Consider the following 12,335-nt stretch of genomic DNA (forward strand, 5'->3'; position numbering starts at 1 on the left):
ATCCCTAGTCAACTAACTTCCCAAAGCTTCATGAAAAGACACACCCAGCAACCCCCACCCCTAAAACCTCATAAAAACCCTACTCGGACCTAGTCCTTATCACCCACCATCTTATTGACCGCAGTGCTCGGCCTCTTCCATCATATCCTGCCATATGATAACCTTCCTCCGAAGTAGAATGGTCTCTCTAAGGAAGTGGAGGAAGGGCACCATCCTTAGAAAGTGCTGCAAGTTTGTTTTATTTGGGGTATTTAAGCTGCAGGCCTTTTTTGTTGGGGGGCAGTAATGAAGTTTCATTTATCTCGCATCTCTGTATTCACAGAATACAGAGGTCCACCAAGGGAGCCAACAATTAAAAACAAGGCATTATAAAAACAGATCAGCAATCCAACTTAAAACCATAACTCATTTTTCACCGGACTTTGTTTTTGAACCTGGAGCCAGAAGAGAAAAAAAGGTATATTGTAATTAAAAAAACGCTAGCCTACAGCCCCTATACTAAGCCTCACGGCCCCGCAGACGGACCTACCCTGCTCCCCCCACCAAGCAGATCCAAAATCTCTGCAGACACTGCCTGCTTCTGCAGCCCAAATCCTCCTCCCCCTCAGTCCGCACCTTCACCAACTCCACCCCTCGCAGCAGCCCCAGCCTCAGGCACTCGCCAAGCCTCCCCTCTCCATATCCCCCCAGCACCACAACCAGCCACTATCGGCGACCCTGCCCAGGCCCTCAGACGACCCACAGAGAGCCCCGCTCAATCAGCTCCTATTGCCACACAGTCACCACAGGACCTCCCCACCACACACAAATATTCTCTTAAAGAGCCCACGGGGATTCCCCGCACAGACCTCCATTACCCCCCCCCCCCCACATGCACCTCAGAGCCGCCTGGGACTCTCCCACATATTCACCTTAGAGCCCCATGGGTCCTCCCCCTCATTCACCTTACAGCCCCTCGAGCGTCGCCCCCCCCCCCACATTCAAGTAAAAGCTCGTTGGGATTCCTCCCCACATTCACCTTAGAGCCCCATGGGTTCCCCCCATTCACCTTACAGGCTCTCAAGTGGCCCCCCCCATATTCACCTTAGAGCTCGTTACAATCCCCCCCCCAATATTAACCTTAGAGAGCTCGTTGGAATCCCCCCCTACCCACCTTAGAGACCCTCGAGTGCCCCCCCCTATATTCACCTCAGAGCTCGTTGGGGTTCCCTCCCATATTCACCTTAGAGCCCCATGGGTTGCCCCCCCCACGTTCACCTTAGAGCCCCTCGAGTGTCCCCCAACATTGACCTTAGAGCCCGTCGGATGCCCCCACCCACCCACCCACCCTACAGCCCCTTGAGTGTCCCCCATTCCCCTCACGGCCATTAGGACCCCCATTCCCCTCCGAGCCCCCCACCCCCAGTTCCCGCGGTCCCTCCCCCAACCCCACATGCCCCTCAGATTCACCTGGCAACCCCCCCCCCCCCAGGGTCTCCCTTCTCCGAGCGAGCCCCCAATCCCGACCCCGTCTCTCCCCTCAGGCTCCCTCAGCCGACCGCGCTCGCTCTCTCCGTCTCTCTCGCTCACCTGCCGGGGAGTTGCGGAGCGCGGGGAGACGAGGAGCCCTCCTCAGCCGCCACCAGCCCCCCTTCCGCCCGGCCGCTCTCCCTCGCAGGGCTGCGCGGGCTGGCTCCCAAGCCAGCCAGCCAGGCTCCCTCGCGGAGGGGCTGGGACAGACGACTGTCTGCGTGCTGCGGGGGAAGGCGGGCGGGAGGGAGGGAGGGGGGGGGAAGGAGTGGGAGGGCGGAGGCGGCAGCGAGGGAACCAGCGAGCGCCTCCCACCCGCCCACCCACCGCCGCCGGATCCCGGCGACAACAACAGGAGCCGTTGCTCCTCCTCCCGCCCCCTTCCTCCCTTCCTCCGCACGCGCAGCCAACGCCACAGGCTGGGGCGGGGCCAACGGCGCGAGGGCGCGCGTGCGGGGATGCATCTTCTCACTCTCTCACTCTCTCTCTTCGCCTCCTCCCGCCCCGGGCGTCCCTCGCCATTGGCCAGCCCCGCCTCACCCTGCCCAGCAACCGATTTCTGACTGGTCGCCTCGCTCGCGGGCCCCGCTTCGTCTCGCGCGCCAATGGGGAAGCGGCCTCGGGCAAAAGAAAAAAAAAGAAAGAAAGAAAAGGGGGCGGGCGGGGATCCAATGGGACGCTGGCGTTCTGTTTCGCTCCTTCCCCCGCCCTCCTCTTTTTTTTTTTTTCTTTCTTCCGCTCCGAAGGGGGGCTTGGGAGAGCCGCGCGGCCAGTCCTGTCGGCGCACCTGAGGGCGGCTGTGGCTGGCGGAGGCGGCAGGGAAGGTTGCCCGGGATTCCCGGGTCCTCCGCGCAGATGGCGGCCCCAACCTAAGAGGGCCTGAGGGCGCAGCTTTCGAACCCGCTGCCCTGCAACATCCAGCCAAAGGCCAAATTTAGGACCAAATTTTATTCAAGTCCAATATCACCTTTAAGACCAACAAAGATTTCTTCAAGGCGTGAGCTTTCGAGTGCAAGCACTCTTCGTCAGGTATAATATGCGGAAATGAAAGTAATCAGTTCACACTTCTCTTGGATGCTTTAGGATGCTTAGGGCTGATCCTGCGTTGAGCAGGGGGTTGGACTAGATGGCCTGTATGGCCCCTTCCAACTCTATGATTCTATACTGATAGGCAGTGTGAGTAAATGTACATACAGCGCCACGAAAATGGTTAACAGATACGAGAGATAAATGGGGATAAACAGCCATTTGGATTCGTGCTCCCTTGAGACTGAATAGCATGAGAATCAAATTGGGTTCAAGCCCAACAAACCCCAAATTCTTTTTTTTTTTAACCCCATTTCTGGAATCCCTTAACCTAAGATTTTAACATTGGTAAAGTGGGACACCATTGATGGGGGTGGGGTGGGGGTGGTTCTTGATTAAAAATTTGGTCTATTTGGAGCAACAAAGTTTCATAGAACGCAAAAATAGTATTGTAATATATTTTAAATTTTCAACATAAGTACAATTTGCCAGGTACCCCCAAATGTCCCTCCAAAAGTGGGACACTGTGGTCACCTTAACCATTTCCATAGTGCTATAAAAGAGTCCAGTAGCACCTTTAAGACCAACAAAGATTTATTCAAGGCGTGAGCTTTCGGGTGCAAGCACTCTTCGTCAGACTAAGAACTGACCATCGTAACGGTAGGAATATATAAGCAAAAGCGCTGTTTGTTCATTGAGGCTCACACTTGTCTGGAAGTATGAACCGATTCCTTCCTCCCCACAACATTGCCTCTGAGGAGTTGTGCCTGCACACAAAAGCTCATCCCTGGAATCAGACTGGGTTGGCCTTTTATTTCTTTATTATATTTATATAGAATCGCCGAGGGTCGGACACGACTGAAGGGATAACATCATCATCATATATATATTTATTATAACACCGCCCTCCCCTGAGACTCAGGGCGCTTTAGCTAAAACAGACAACAATACAGACAACTTATTGGTTGAACAATAACAATGCGGTGATAACAAAAGAACAGTGTCATAGAACAGTAGAACCAGGGTGACAACATGAAATCGACTCTTGCAGACTGAGGGTGTCCAGGGTTGGACGAAACGGCAGTGGATTCCATGGGAGGGTGTGCACTGGGAAGTGATCGGTTTAGATCAGGGGTAGTCAAACTGCGGCCCTCCAGCTGTCAATGGACTACAATTCCCATGAGCATTCGCTGGCAGGGGCTCATGGGAATTGTAGTCCATGGACAGCCCGCAGCAAATGCCTGGCGAAGAAGCTCCCTTTGGCAGGCCCTGCGGAACTGCTCCTAAGTTTCACCAGGGCCCAGATCTCCACCGGCTTCCCATTGGATCGATGACCCTTGCCGCTCTCCCTCGGATTGCGCGCAACCCAGGCGGCCCTGCGGACTTGCGCCCGCCCGGCGTTGCTTGCAAAGCGCGGACAAGTCACCCTGGCCTTCGCGCCCATTAGGACGCTTGGAGGGGGGGAGAAATCACTTAAATCCCAGGCTGGGATCGGAGCGCCTGCGCTGCCTGCGCGCCCACCTCCCCCTCGCAGACGCGGCTCGGGGAAAGCGGAGATGCGACAAAGCGCGACACGCAGGGGACGTGAGTCACTCCTGAGTCACTGCGCTTCTGTTGTAAAGGCACGCAGCTGGCGCCCCTCCCCTGGCCCCCCGGCGGGAAGGCTCCCCGCACGGGTCCCGATCCGGCAAGCGTGGCACGATCGCTTGGGGGGTGGGGTGGGCGAGGTTGCATGCTTGCTTGGGAGACTTGGTGCTCCGAAACCGGCCCTCTGCAGCTCCGGCTCAGCCCTGGCCAGATTTCCAGCCGGAAGTCGGAGGGGGAAAACTCGGCCAAGTTTGAAAGGGGCGCGGCTGCTGGGCGCTTCGCTTTTCGCTGCACGGCGCCCGCTTCGGTTCTGCTTCCCCGGCGGAAGGCGAGCCTAATTGCAAAGCCCGAGCGTGGGTGGGTGGGTGGGTGGGGAGGGGGAGAAAGAGCGTGACTCCGACGCAAGCGGCAAACCCCGCGATTCGCACGTCGTCCCGTCGTCGCGCAGAGACTGGGCTTGTGTTCACGATCGTTGAATGTTAACTATTTTAAGCTTTAAAAAAAAAAAGTTAGCTAATAACGTTAATTTATTTTATTTTTTTTGTTAAAGTCCTCTTTTAATCTGCAAGCAGTCCCTCCCACCGCTTCCCTGGAGAGGCGGACAAGGAGATTTTGGAAGCTGGTCGCATGTTAAGAGAGCCACAGATTTAGGGGGATGGGCTTTGACTCTCTAAAATCCAGAGTTCTGAAAACCGGTCCCTTTCTGATATGCTTTTTTGACTCTTAATAGAAATCAGTGTGTTTCAAGTGGATCGAAAGCATGGTCACTGGCATACCGTTTAGGATTCTTAAGACTTCAAGACATCAGCAGTGCCATCTAAAGCTGAGCTACACCCTTCTGAGGCCGATTGTTTGAAGGGACTTGGCGGTGGTCGAAAGTGACATCAAGTTGTAGCCAAGATACGGTGGCCCACATGGGGTTTTGAAGGCAAGAGACAAACAGAGTTTGCCGCTGCCCAACCTGGCTTTGCTTGGTGGTCTCCCATCGAAGGACTCTCCAGGCCCCCAGCTTAGCATCTGATGCCATCGAGCTAGCCTGGGCCATCTAGATTCAGGAACTCCATTTAGGATAATACCACTGGAGAGAGAACACAATGAACAAGTTTTTCCAGATTTTAGCTCACAACTTTCTTTGGCCATCACATTGTAACACGTTGCATGAATGGCAGGACAGCTTCTACATTCTGCAGAGGGGAAAGATGAAGCTTTTCAGAAACTTCAGGATGTTGAGATGGAATGCCCGGGAAAGCTGGAGGATCATAGATTTGGCAGGGGCCAGACAGGCCACCTGGTCCAACCCCCTGCTCCATGCAGGATCAGCCTGAAGCATCCAGGAGAAGGATCTCTCCAGCCCCTGCTTGAAAACGTCATTGCTCGTAGAGCCTGCGGAGAGCAGGGTTTGGGGAGAAGTATTATAATGGGATATAAAGCCATAGAGTCTGCCTTCCCAAGGAGCCATTTTCCCCAGGTGAACTGTCCTGGAGATCAGTTGCAGTGCCAGAAGATCTCTAGCCACAACCTGGAAACTGGCAGCCCTAAAGTCTACCCTCTAAAACACAGGGAATTAACATGTCAGAGAGACTGGCTAGCCATCTCCATGGTATATTGAGGATTATTGCCCTCCATAGAAGAGTGTTAAAACATGCAACCCCCCTTGCTTCAATATAGGGGCTATCAGTATGAGTTAACTTAATGTTTCCCACATTTTTCTACTGTTCTATGTTGCTTGTTATTTCACTTCATTCATTATTGTTAATCTTATCTGTATTGTTTCTGTTTTATGTGAACCGCCCTGAGCCTTTGGAGGGTGGTATATAAATACAATTAAGAAAGAAAGAAAGAAAGAAAGAAAGAAAGAAAGAAAGAAAGAAAGAAAGAAAGAAAGAAACAAAGAAAGAAAGAAAGAAAGAAAGAAAGAAAGAAAGAAAGAAAGAAAGAAAGAAAGAAAGAAACTTTACCCCTTGATTCTGCTGATTGCGCACCCTGAGGAAGCAGAAAGCAGTGCAGAAATTTTACGCTTTCAATAATCTATACACTTGGCTTTTTTTTTTCTTCTGCAGGAAAGCTGTTTATTTTTTCTCCTGGGTGTTAAAAAACCAACCCTGCAACCTTCTGTGTGAAGGGGGAGGGGGATGCACTTAAGAAGTTATTGCGCAATCCCCACCTCCCTACCCACCCTGGCAATTTTGCTGCGGCCGCTCTCCTGGACTGGCTTTCCTTCGACACTTGCGCAATAAGATGACGTTGGTGCAAGTGGCCATGCCGTGCACGCTTGATCCGGTGCCATGTGCACTTTTGACACCATCTGCAGAGAGCAATCGAAGTCAATCATTAAACAACGCGGCGAGTTGCCAGAGCAAATCACTGCTAAGCGACGGCCGTTCCGCTGTTACGTATGTGCCGGGGGAACAGCTCAATAGTAACCTTTCATTATTGTCCAAAATGACAATCCGCGAAGAACCAAAGTGGAGATTTCTTTAGGACTAGTTGATAGACTCAGCAGCAGAATCAAGAGGGAAAGTTTCCTTTCAAACTGTGCCACCTTGGGGATGTGCATTCCCACCACCACCACCAAGATGGCCCAGGCTATCCTCATCTCATCTCAGACGCTAAGCAGGGTCGGCCCCAGTTACTATTTAGAATCATAGAGTTGGAAGGGACCTCCAGGGTCATCTAGTCCAACCCCCTGCACTATGCAGGACACTCACAACCCTATCGCTCATCCACTGTCACCTGTCACCCCTTGAACCTTCATTCAATCAGCCTTTCTGTCAGATGGCTATCCAGCCCCTGTTTAAAAGTTTCCAAAGATGGAGAACCCACCACCTCCTGAGGAAGCCTGTTCCACTGAAAAACTGCTGTAACTGTCAGGAGCTTCTTCCGGAGGTTTAGACGGAATTTAGAATCATGGAAGGGACTTCCTGGGTCATCTAGTCCAACCCCTTGCACAATGCAGGAGGCTACCAAGAACTACCAGGGACAGGCAATGGCAAAACACCTCTGGATGTGTCTTGTCTTGAAAATCCCACAGGATCGCCCTAAGTCACCTTTGACCTAACGTCACGTTCCACCCCACTCCCCCACCAAATGCTGTATATGCAGAAAGGGTCTTTCTGAGGATGGGGGGGGGGACATTAAACATGAAACCCGTCTGCATTTTCAAACCCTGTATTCCAACAAAACTGACAGCTGTGTTGGGTATACATAAAGGCATTCAGGTCCTCACTATGCATTAAGTACCCAGACATCGGCCTGCTTCATGGTTGTCATGTAAGAACATAAGAGAAGCCATAATGGATCAGGCCAATGGCCCATCCAGTCTAACACTCTGTGTCACACAGCACCCAAAAACTCTTGTGCCATCTGGAGGTCCACCAGCGGGGCCAAAACTCCAGAAGTCCTCCCACTGTTGCCTCCCAAGCACCAATGATACAAAGAATCACCACTGAAGACATAAGAATGTAAGAGAAGCCATGTTGGATCAGACCAATGCCCCATCCAGGCCTATAGTCTCCCACAGAGGCCATAATCCAGGGGCCAACAGGAGGTTAACCATAAGAGAATCCATGCGGGCTCAGCCCAATGCCCCATCCACTCCAATAGTTTGTGTCCCCCAATGGCCAAAATCTAGGTGCCATCAGGAGGCACCTAGATCTACCATAAGAGTAGATAATGGTCCATCCAGTCCAATAGTCTCTGTCCCACAGTGGCCAAAATGTCAGTTATACATCCTTCAATGTGCAAGGAGGAAAAGCAGCTCCTATCCCCCTTATTTGTTTCTGACAAGCAAATACAGGTCTGGCCTTGTGTGGGTCTGAAATACATCAACAGGCAGACTCCATGTGAAATCAGGATCTTTACCAAGATGTCTTCTCTTTACCAGGAGGAGTAATGCAGTCATTTGCATAAAAGGGCAGGGCAGGGCAGGACAGAATGCTTATCCCCACCCGAGGATCACCAAGACAAAGAAGGAGACCACACCTGGACCAATGGCTGAACTAGTTAACTATACAAATCTAGCAAGCTTCCTTCTGTCTTTAATATTGGCAAATCAAAATCCCATTAATGGAGGGCTCTCCACACTTGGACTGCCCCTCCCAATGAAGTCCACTCCTAAGGCAGGGGTAGTCAAACTGGCAGGAGCTCATGGGAATTGTAGTCCATGGACATCTGGAGGCCCGCAGTTTGACTACCCCTGTCCTAAGGACTTGTTCAAAGTTTTCCACGGACTCTAAATGGCCCATTAGAATATCATTATCAAAATCTGTTTCACCCATGCTTCTATGACACAGCCTTCCTGATAACATCACGGCTTTGCTTTAGGACTGCCTGCCCCTAGCCCCAAGGTACAAATTTGCTATAAAAACAGGACAGGTGATATCAGGAGGTCTACCAGAAGAACGTAACACAGGCTGCCACTCTGTTGCTTCCATCCGCCTCACTGTTCTTCTGGATCAGGTAAGTATTAATATTACCCAGTATTCTTCTGTCTTGCTGCAAAATTAAATGGACTGGTAGAGGACAAGAAGGCCTGGAGGATCATTGTCCATGGGGTTGCGATGGGTCGGACACGACTTCGCACCTAACAATTCTTCTGTCTTTCCTTCTGTATCTTGGGAACCTGTATGTTTTTGCTTGTCTGTGAATTTTGAATGTCCCCCAGTATTTCCCCCAATAAATCTCCATGAATATAAGCTTAATTGTCATTATCATTGAAGAAGGTTTCTTCCAGGGAAAGGGAAAGGTATCCCCTGTGCAGGCATCAAGTCATGTCTGACCCTTGGGGTGATGCCTTCTAGCATTTTCATGGCAGACACAATACAGGGTGGCCTTGCCAGTGCCTTCCCCAGTCATTACCGTTTACCCCCCAGCAAGCTGGGTACTCATTTTACCGACCTTGGAAGGATGGAAGGCTGAGTCAACTTTGACCCAGCTGCTGGGATTGAACTGCCAACCTCATGGGTGGAGCTTCAGACTGCATGTCTGCTGCCTTACCACTCTGCACCACAAGAGGTTCTTCCAGGGAAAGGTGAAGGTATCCCCTGTGCAAGCACCGGGTCATGTCTGACCCTTGGGGTGACGCCCTCTAGCGTTTTCATGGCAGACTCAATATGGGGTGGTTTGCCAGTGCCTTCCCCAGTCATTACCGTTTACCCCCCAGCAAGCTGGGTACTCATTTTACCGACCTCGGAAGGATGGAAGGCTGAGTCAACCTTGAGCCGGCTGCTGGGATCGAACTCCAAGCCTCATGGGCAGAGCTTTCAGACTGCATTTCTGCTGCCTTACCACTCTGCGCCACAAGAAGCTCATAAAAATTGGTAGAAAGATCTTGCATTACTTAGTCTCTTGCAGTATTCATAATTCCCATTTCAGGTGCCATTTCCCATTTCAGGATCCATTTCAGGTGCCATCTGGTGGTCCATCAGCAGGGCCAGAACCCCAGAAGCCCTCCCACTGTTGCCTCCCAAGCACCAAGGATACAGACCATCACTGCCTTTGGCAGAGTGCTCCATCTGTATCTTGTGGCTGGTAGCCACTGATGGACCTCAGCTCCAGATGTTCATCCAGTCCCCTCTTGAAACCATCCATGTGTGAAGCCACCACATGTTCATGACTCTCTGGGTGAAGAAGTACTTCTTTTGAGCACTCCTACTGCTCATTCATTTCCTGGAATGCCCATGCCCATGACTCCCTACATACTGAGAAAGGGGGGAAAAGTACCTTCTCTTTTACCTTCTCTCTCCCATGGCTGTATCAGTAGGACTCTGGCCCTGAGTTAGAGATAGAGAGCTTTCTGCTGGCCAGTTCACCTCCTGTCAACAGAGCCACAGGAGCAGCGTAGAAAAAAGACTAGGAGGGAGCTGCAAAGACAAAAGGTTCAGTGCCAGGTTGGCAGCATAGCATCAGCTCCATATCACCAATGAGGATGAGTGCTTGCAGGAGCAGGGCTGAGGTGGCTGGCAGGTGTTTAGCTTGAGGTATAAAAACAGCAAACAAAGGAGTGGCTGGGCCTGACTTGGTAGCCAGTTTGGTGTAGTGGTTAGGAGTGCGGACTTCTAATCTGGCATGCCGGGTTCGATTCTGCACTCCCCCACATGCAGCCAGCTGGGTGACCTTGGGCTCGCCACGGCACTGATAAAACTGTTCTGACCGAGCAGTGATATCAGGGCTCTCTCAGCCTCACCCACCCCACAGGGTGTCTGTTGTGGGGAGAGGAATGGGAAGGCGACTGTAAGCCGCTTTGAGCCTCCTTCGGGTAGGGAAAAGCGGCATATAAGAACCAACTCTTCTTCTTCTTCTAGCCTGCATTCTTGATTGTGGCCTCCATCCTGGACCCTGGCCTGTGCTCTACAATAGCGATCCCCAACCTGTGGGCTGCGGACCACATGTGGTCCGTCGACTAATTGGAGGTGGGCTGTGAAGGACGCCTTCTCCCCCCCCCCCCGGCCCTTTACTTCATCCCCCCCAGCCCTTTACAACACACTTCGGGTGTCCTTGTCTCCCATCACTCCCAGATGGGACAATCTCGTTGCAGAGAAACAAGCTCAGGGTTCCCATTGATTTGTCATTGTCATGAGTTAAAATTTCCATGAAAATAAAATGTTCCTTATGTTCATTGTTGTGGCGTGTCTGTATCTTATTTTGAAGGGATGTTTAAACATTACCATAGCGATCAGAGAGCGTTAGGGCAGTGGTTGAGAGTCGAGGAGTAAACTACCCCCCCCCACACACAGACACACCGGGCCTCAGTAAAATTGTCAAGCGTTGAGTGGTCCCCGGTGATAAAAAGGTTGGGGACCACTGCTCTACAATGCTGCTTCTGGATTTCCCTTTGGATTTGAAGCTGTTGAGTGTGCTTTAACTGGTATCTGGACTTTGGAATGATATTGTGATCTCCTCGATCTCCCTGTAGTGTGTCTGAAATCAGGACATTCTGTTTTCTGCAATGGGTGCAGCTGGAATTGTGGGTGGTGGAAGGGCTCGTAAGAAGCTGATGGGCAGCAGGAGCGTTCGGTGGATGGGTAGGTGGATGGGTGGGAGGGAGCAGGCAGTGGGCCCCACCAAAAGACCTAGGCAGCCATCCTATCTCGGAGGATGCTGAGACTGAGAAAAGGGCCTTTGGAATTCGACTCTGTTTCCTTGTTCCGTACTGGCTTAAGGAGGGGGTGCAAATTGGAGCAGAGAAACAACAAGAGGGTCAGAATGTTTAAGGGCCTGATCCCCTGGCTGTTTCTCAGTTCTAAACTGCAAAAAATGCAAGGTGCCAGGTGGCTGCGAACTACACAATTACAGGGATTTTTTTTATTTTTATAGAAAAAACAAACATATAAGAATGATACAAGAAAGAAGTGTATATAACAAATCGTAACATTCAGAAGAGCCTCTTGTTGCGCAGAGTGGTAAGGCAGCCGTCTGAAAGCTTTGCCCATGAGGTTGGGAGTTCGATCCCAGCAGCCGGCTCAAGGTTGACTCAGCCTTCCATCCTTCCGAGGTCGGTAAAATGAGTACCCAGCTTGCTGGGGGGTAAACGGTAATGACTGGGGAAGGCACTGGCAAACCACCCCGTATTGAGTCTGCCATGAAAACGCTAGAGGGCGTCACCCCAAGGGTCAGACATGACCCGGTGCTTGCACAGGGGATACCTTTACCTTTACTTTACCTTTAACATTCAGAAGTCACTGTACATTGTAAAATATATTTAAAAGAGAAGTGAAAAGCAAAAGATTTCTCCCCATCTCTACCTTCTCATAATCTGAACAGAATTTACTTCAAATATTTTATATCTATTTTACCACTCTCATTCATTTTTATCATGACTGCTTATTCCATTTTAAACATCTTAGGGTCTTTACATATCAACTTTAACATATTGATTTGTGGCCATTAATATACCATAATCCAAGGGACAAGTTCATCAAGAAGAAAACATCTTATTATTAAACTTCTAGGTCTTTATAAATTTATATACTATTTTAAATTGCTTCTCATTCTAAATTTATCTTTGGCTTTCATAATAAACCCTACATCTTTCCTCAGATTTTGAGATGGAACTATTTTTCGAATACAATATTAATTTTTCCATTACAGCATAATAGGTCAATTTATTTTTCCAGTCTTTTAAGCTTGGGCAAACATCAGATTTCTATTTTGCTGCAGAGAGTTCTAGCTGCTGTCACCACGTCGTCAAATATCTCTTCCACCACTGTTGGTAA

At 50.6% G+C, this 12,335-nt stretch overlaps 1 protein-coding gene across 1 annotated transcript in view; it reads right to left on the bottom strand.

Moving 5' to 3' along the window:
- LOC143830810 (SERTA domain-containing protein 2-like) overlaps positions 1-1,833 on the bottom strand; it is a 28,441-nt gene extending 26,608 nt beyond the window's left edge. The window contains exon 1 of the mRNA XM_077323855.1: positions 1,570-1,833. The gene's annotated coding sequence lies outside the window, so the exon portion shown is untranslated. The remainder of the gene's footprint in view (positions 1-1,569) is intronic.
- Between the last annotated feature and the right edge of the window lie 10,502 nt (positions 1,834-12,335).

Source organism: Paroedura picta, chromosome 2, assembly GCF_049243985.1.
Source record: "Paroedura picta isolate Pp20150507F chromosome 2, Ppicta_v3.0, whole genome shotgun sequence".
NCBI classification, from domain to species: Eukaryota; Metazoa; Chordata; class Lepidosauria; order Squamata; family Gekkonidae; genus Paroedura; species Paroedura picta.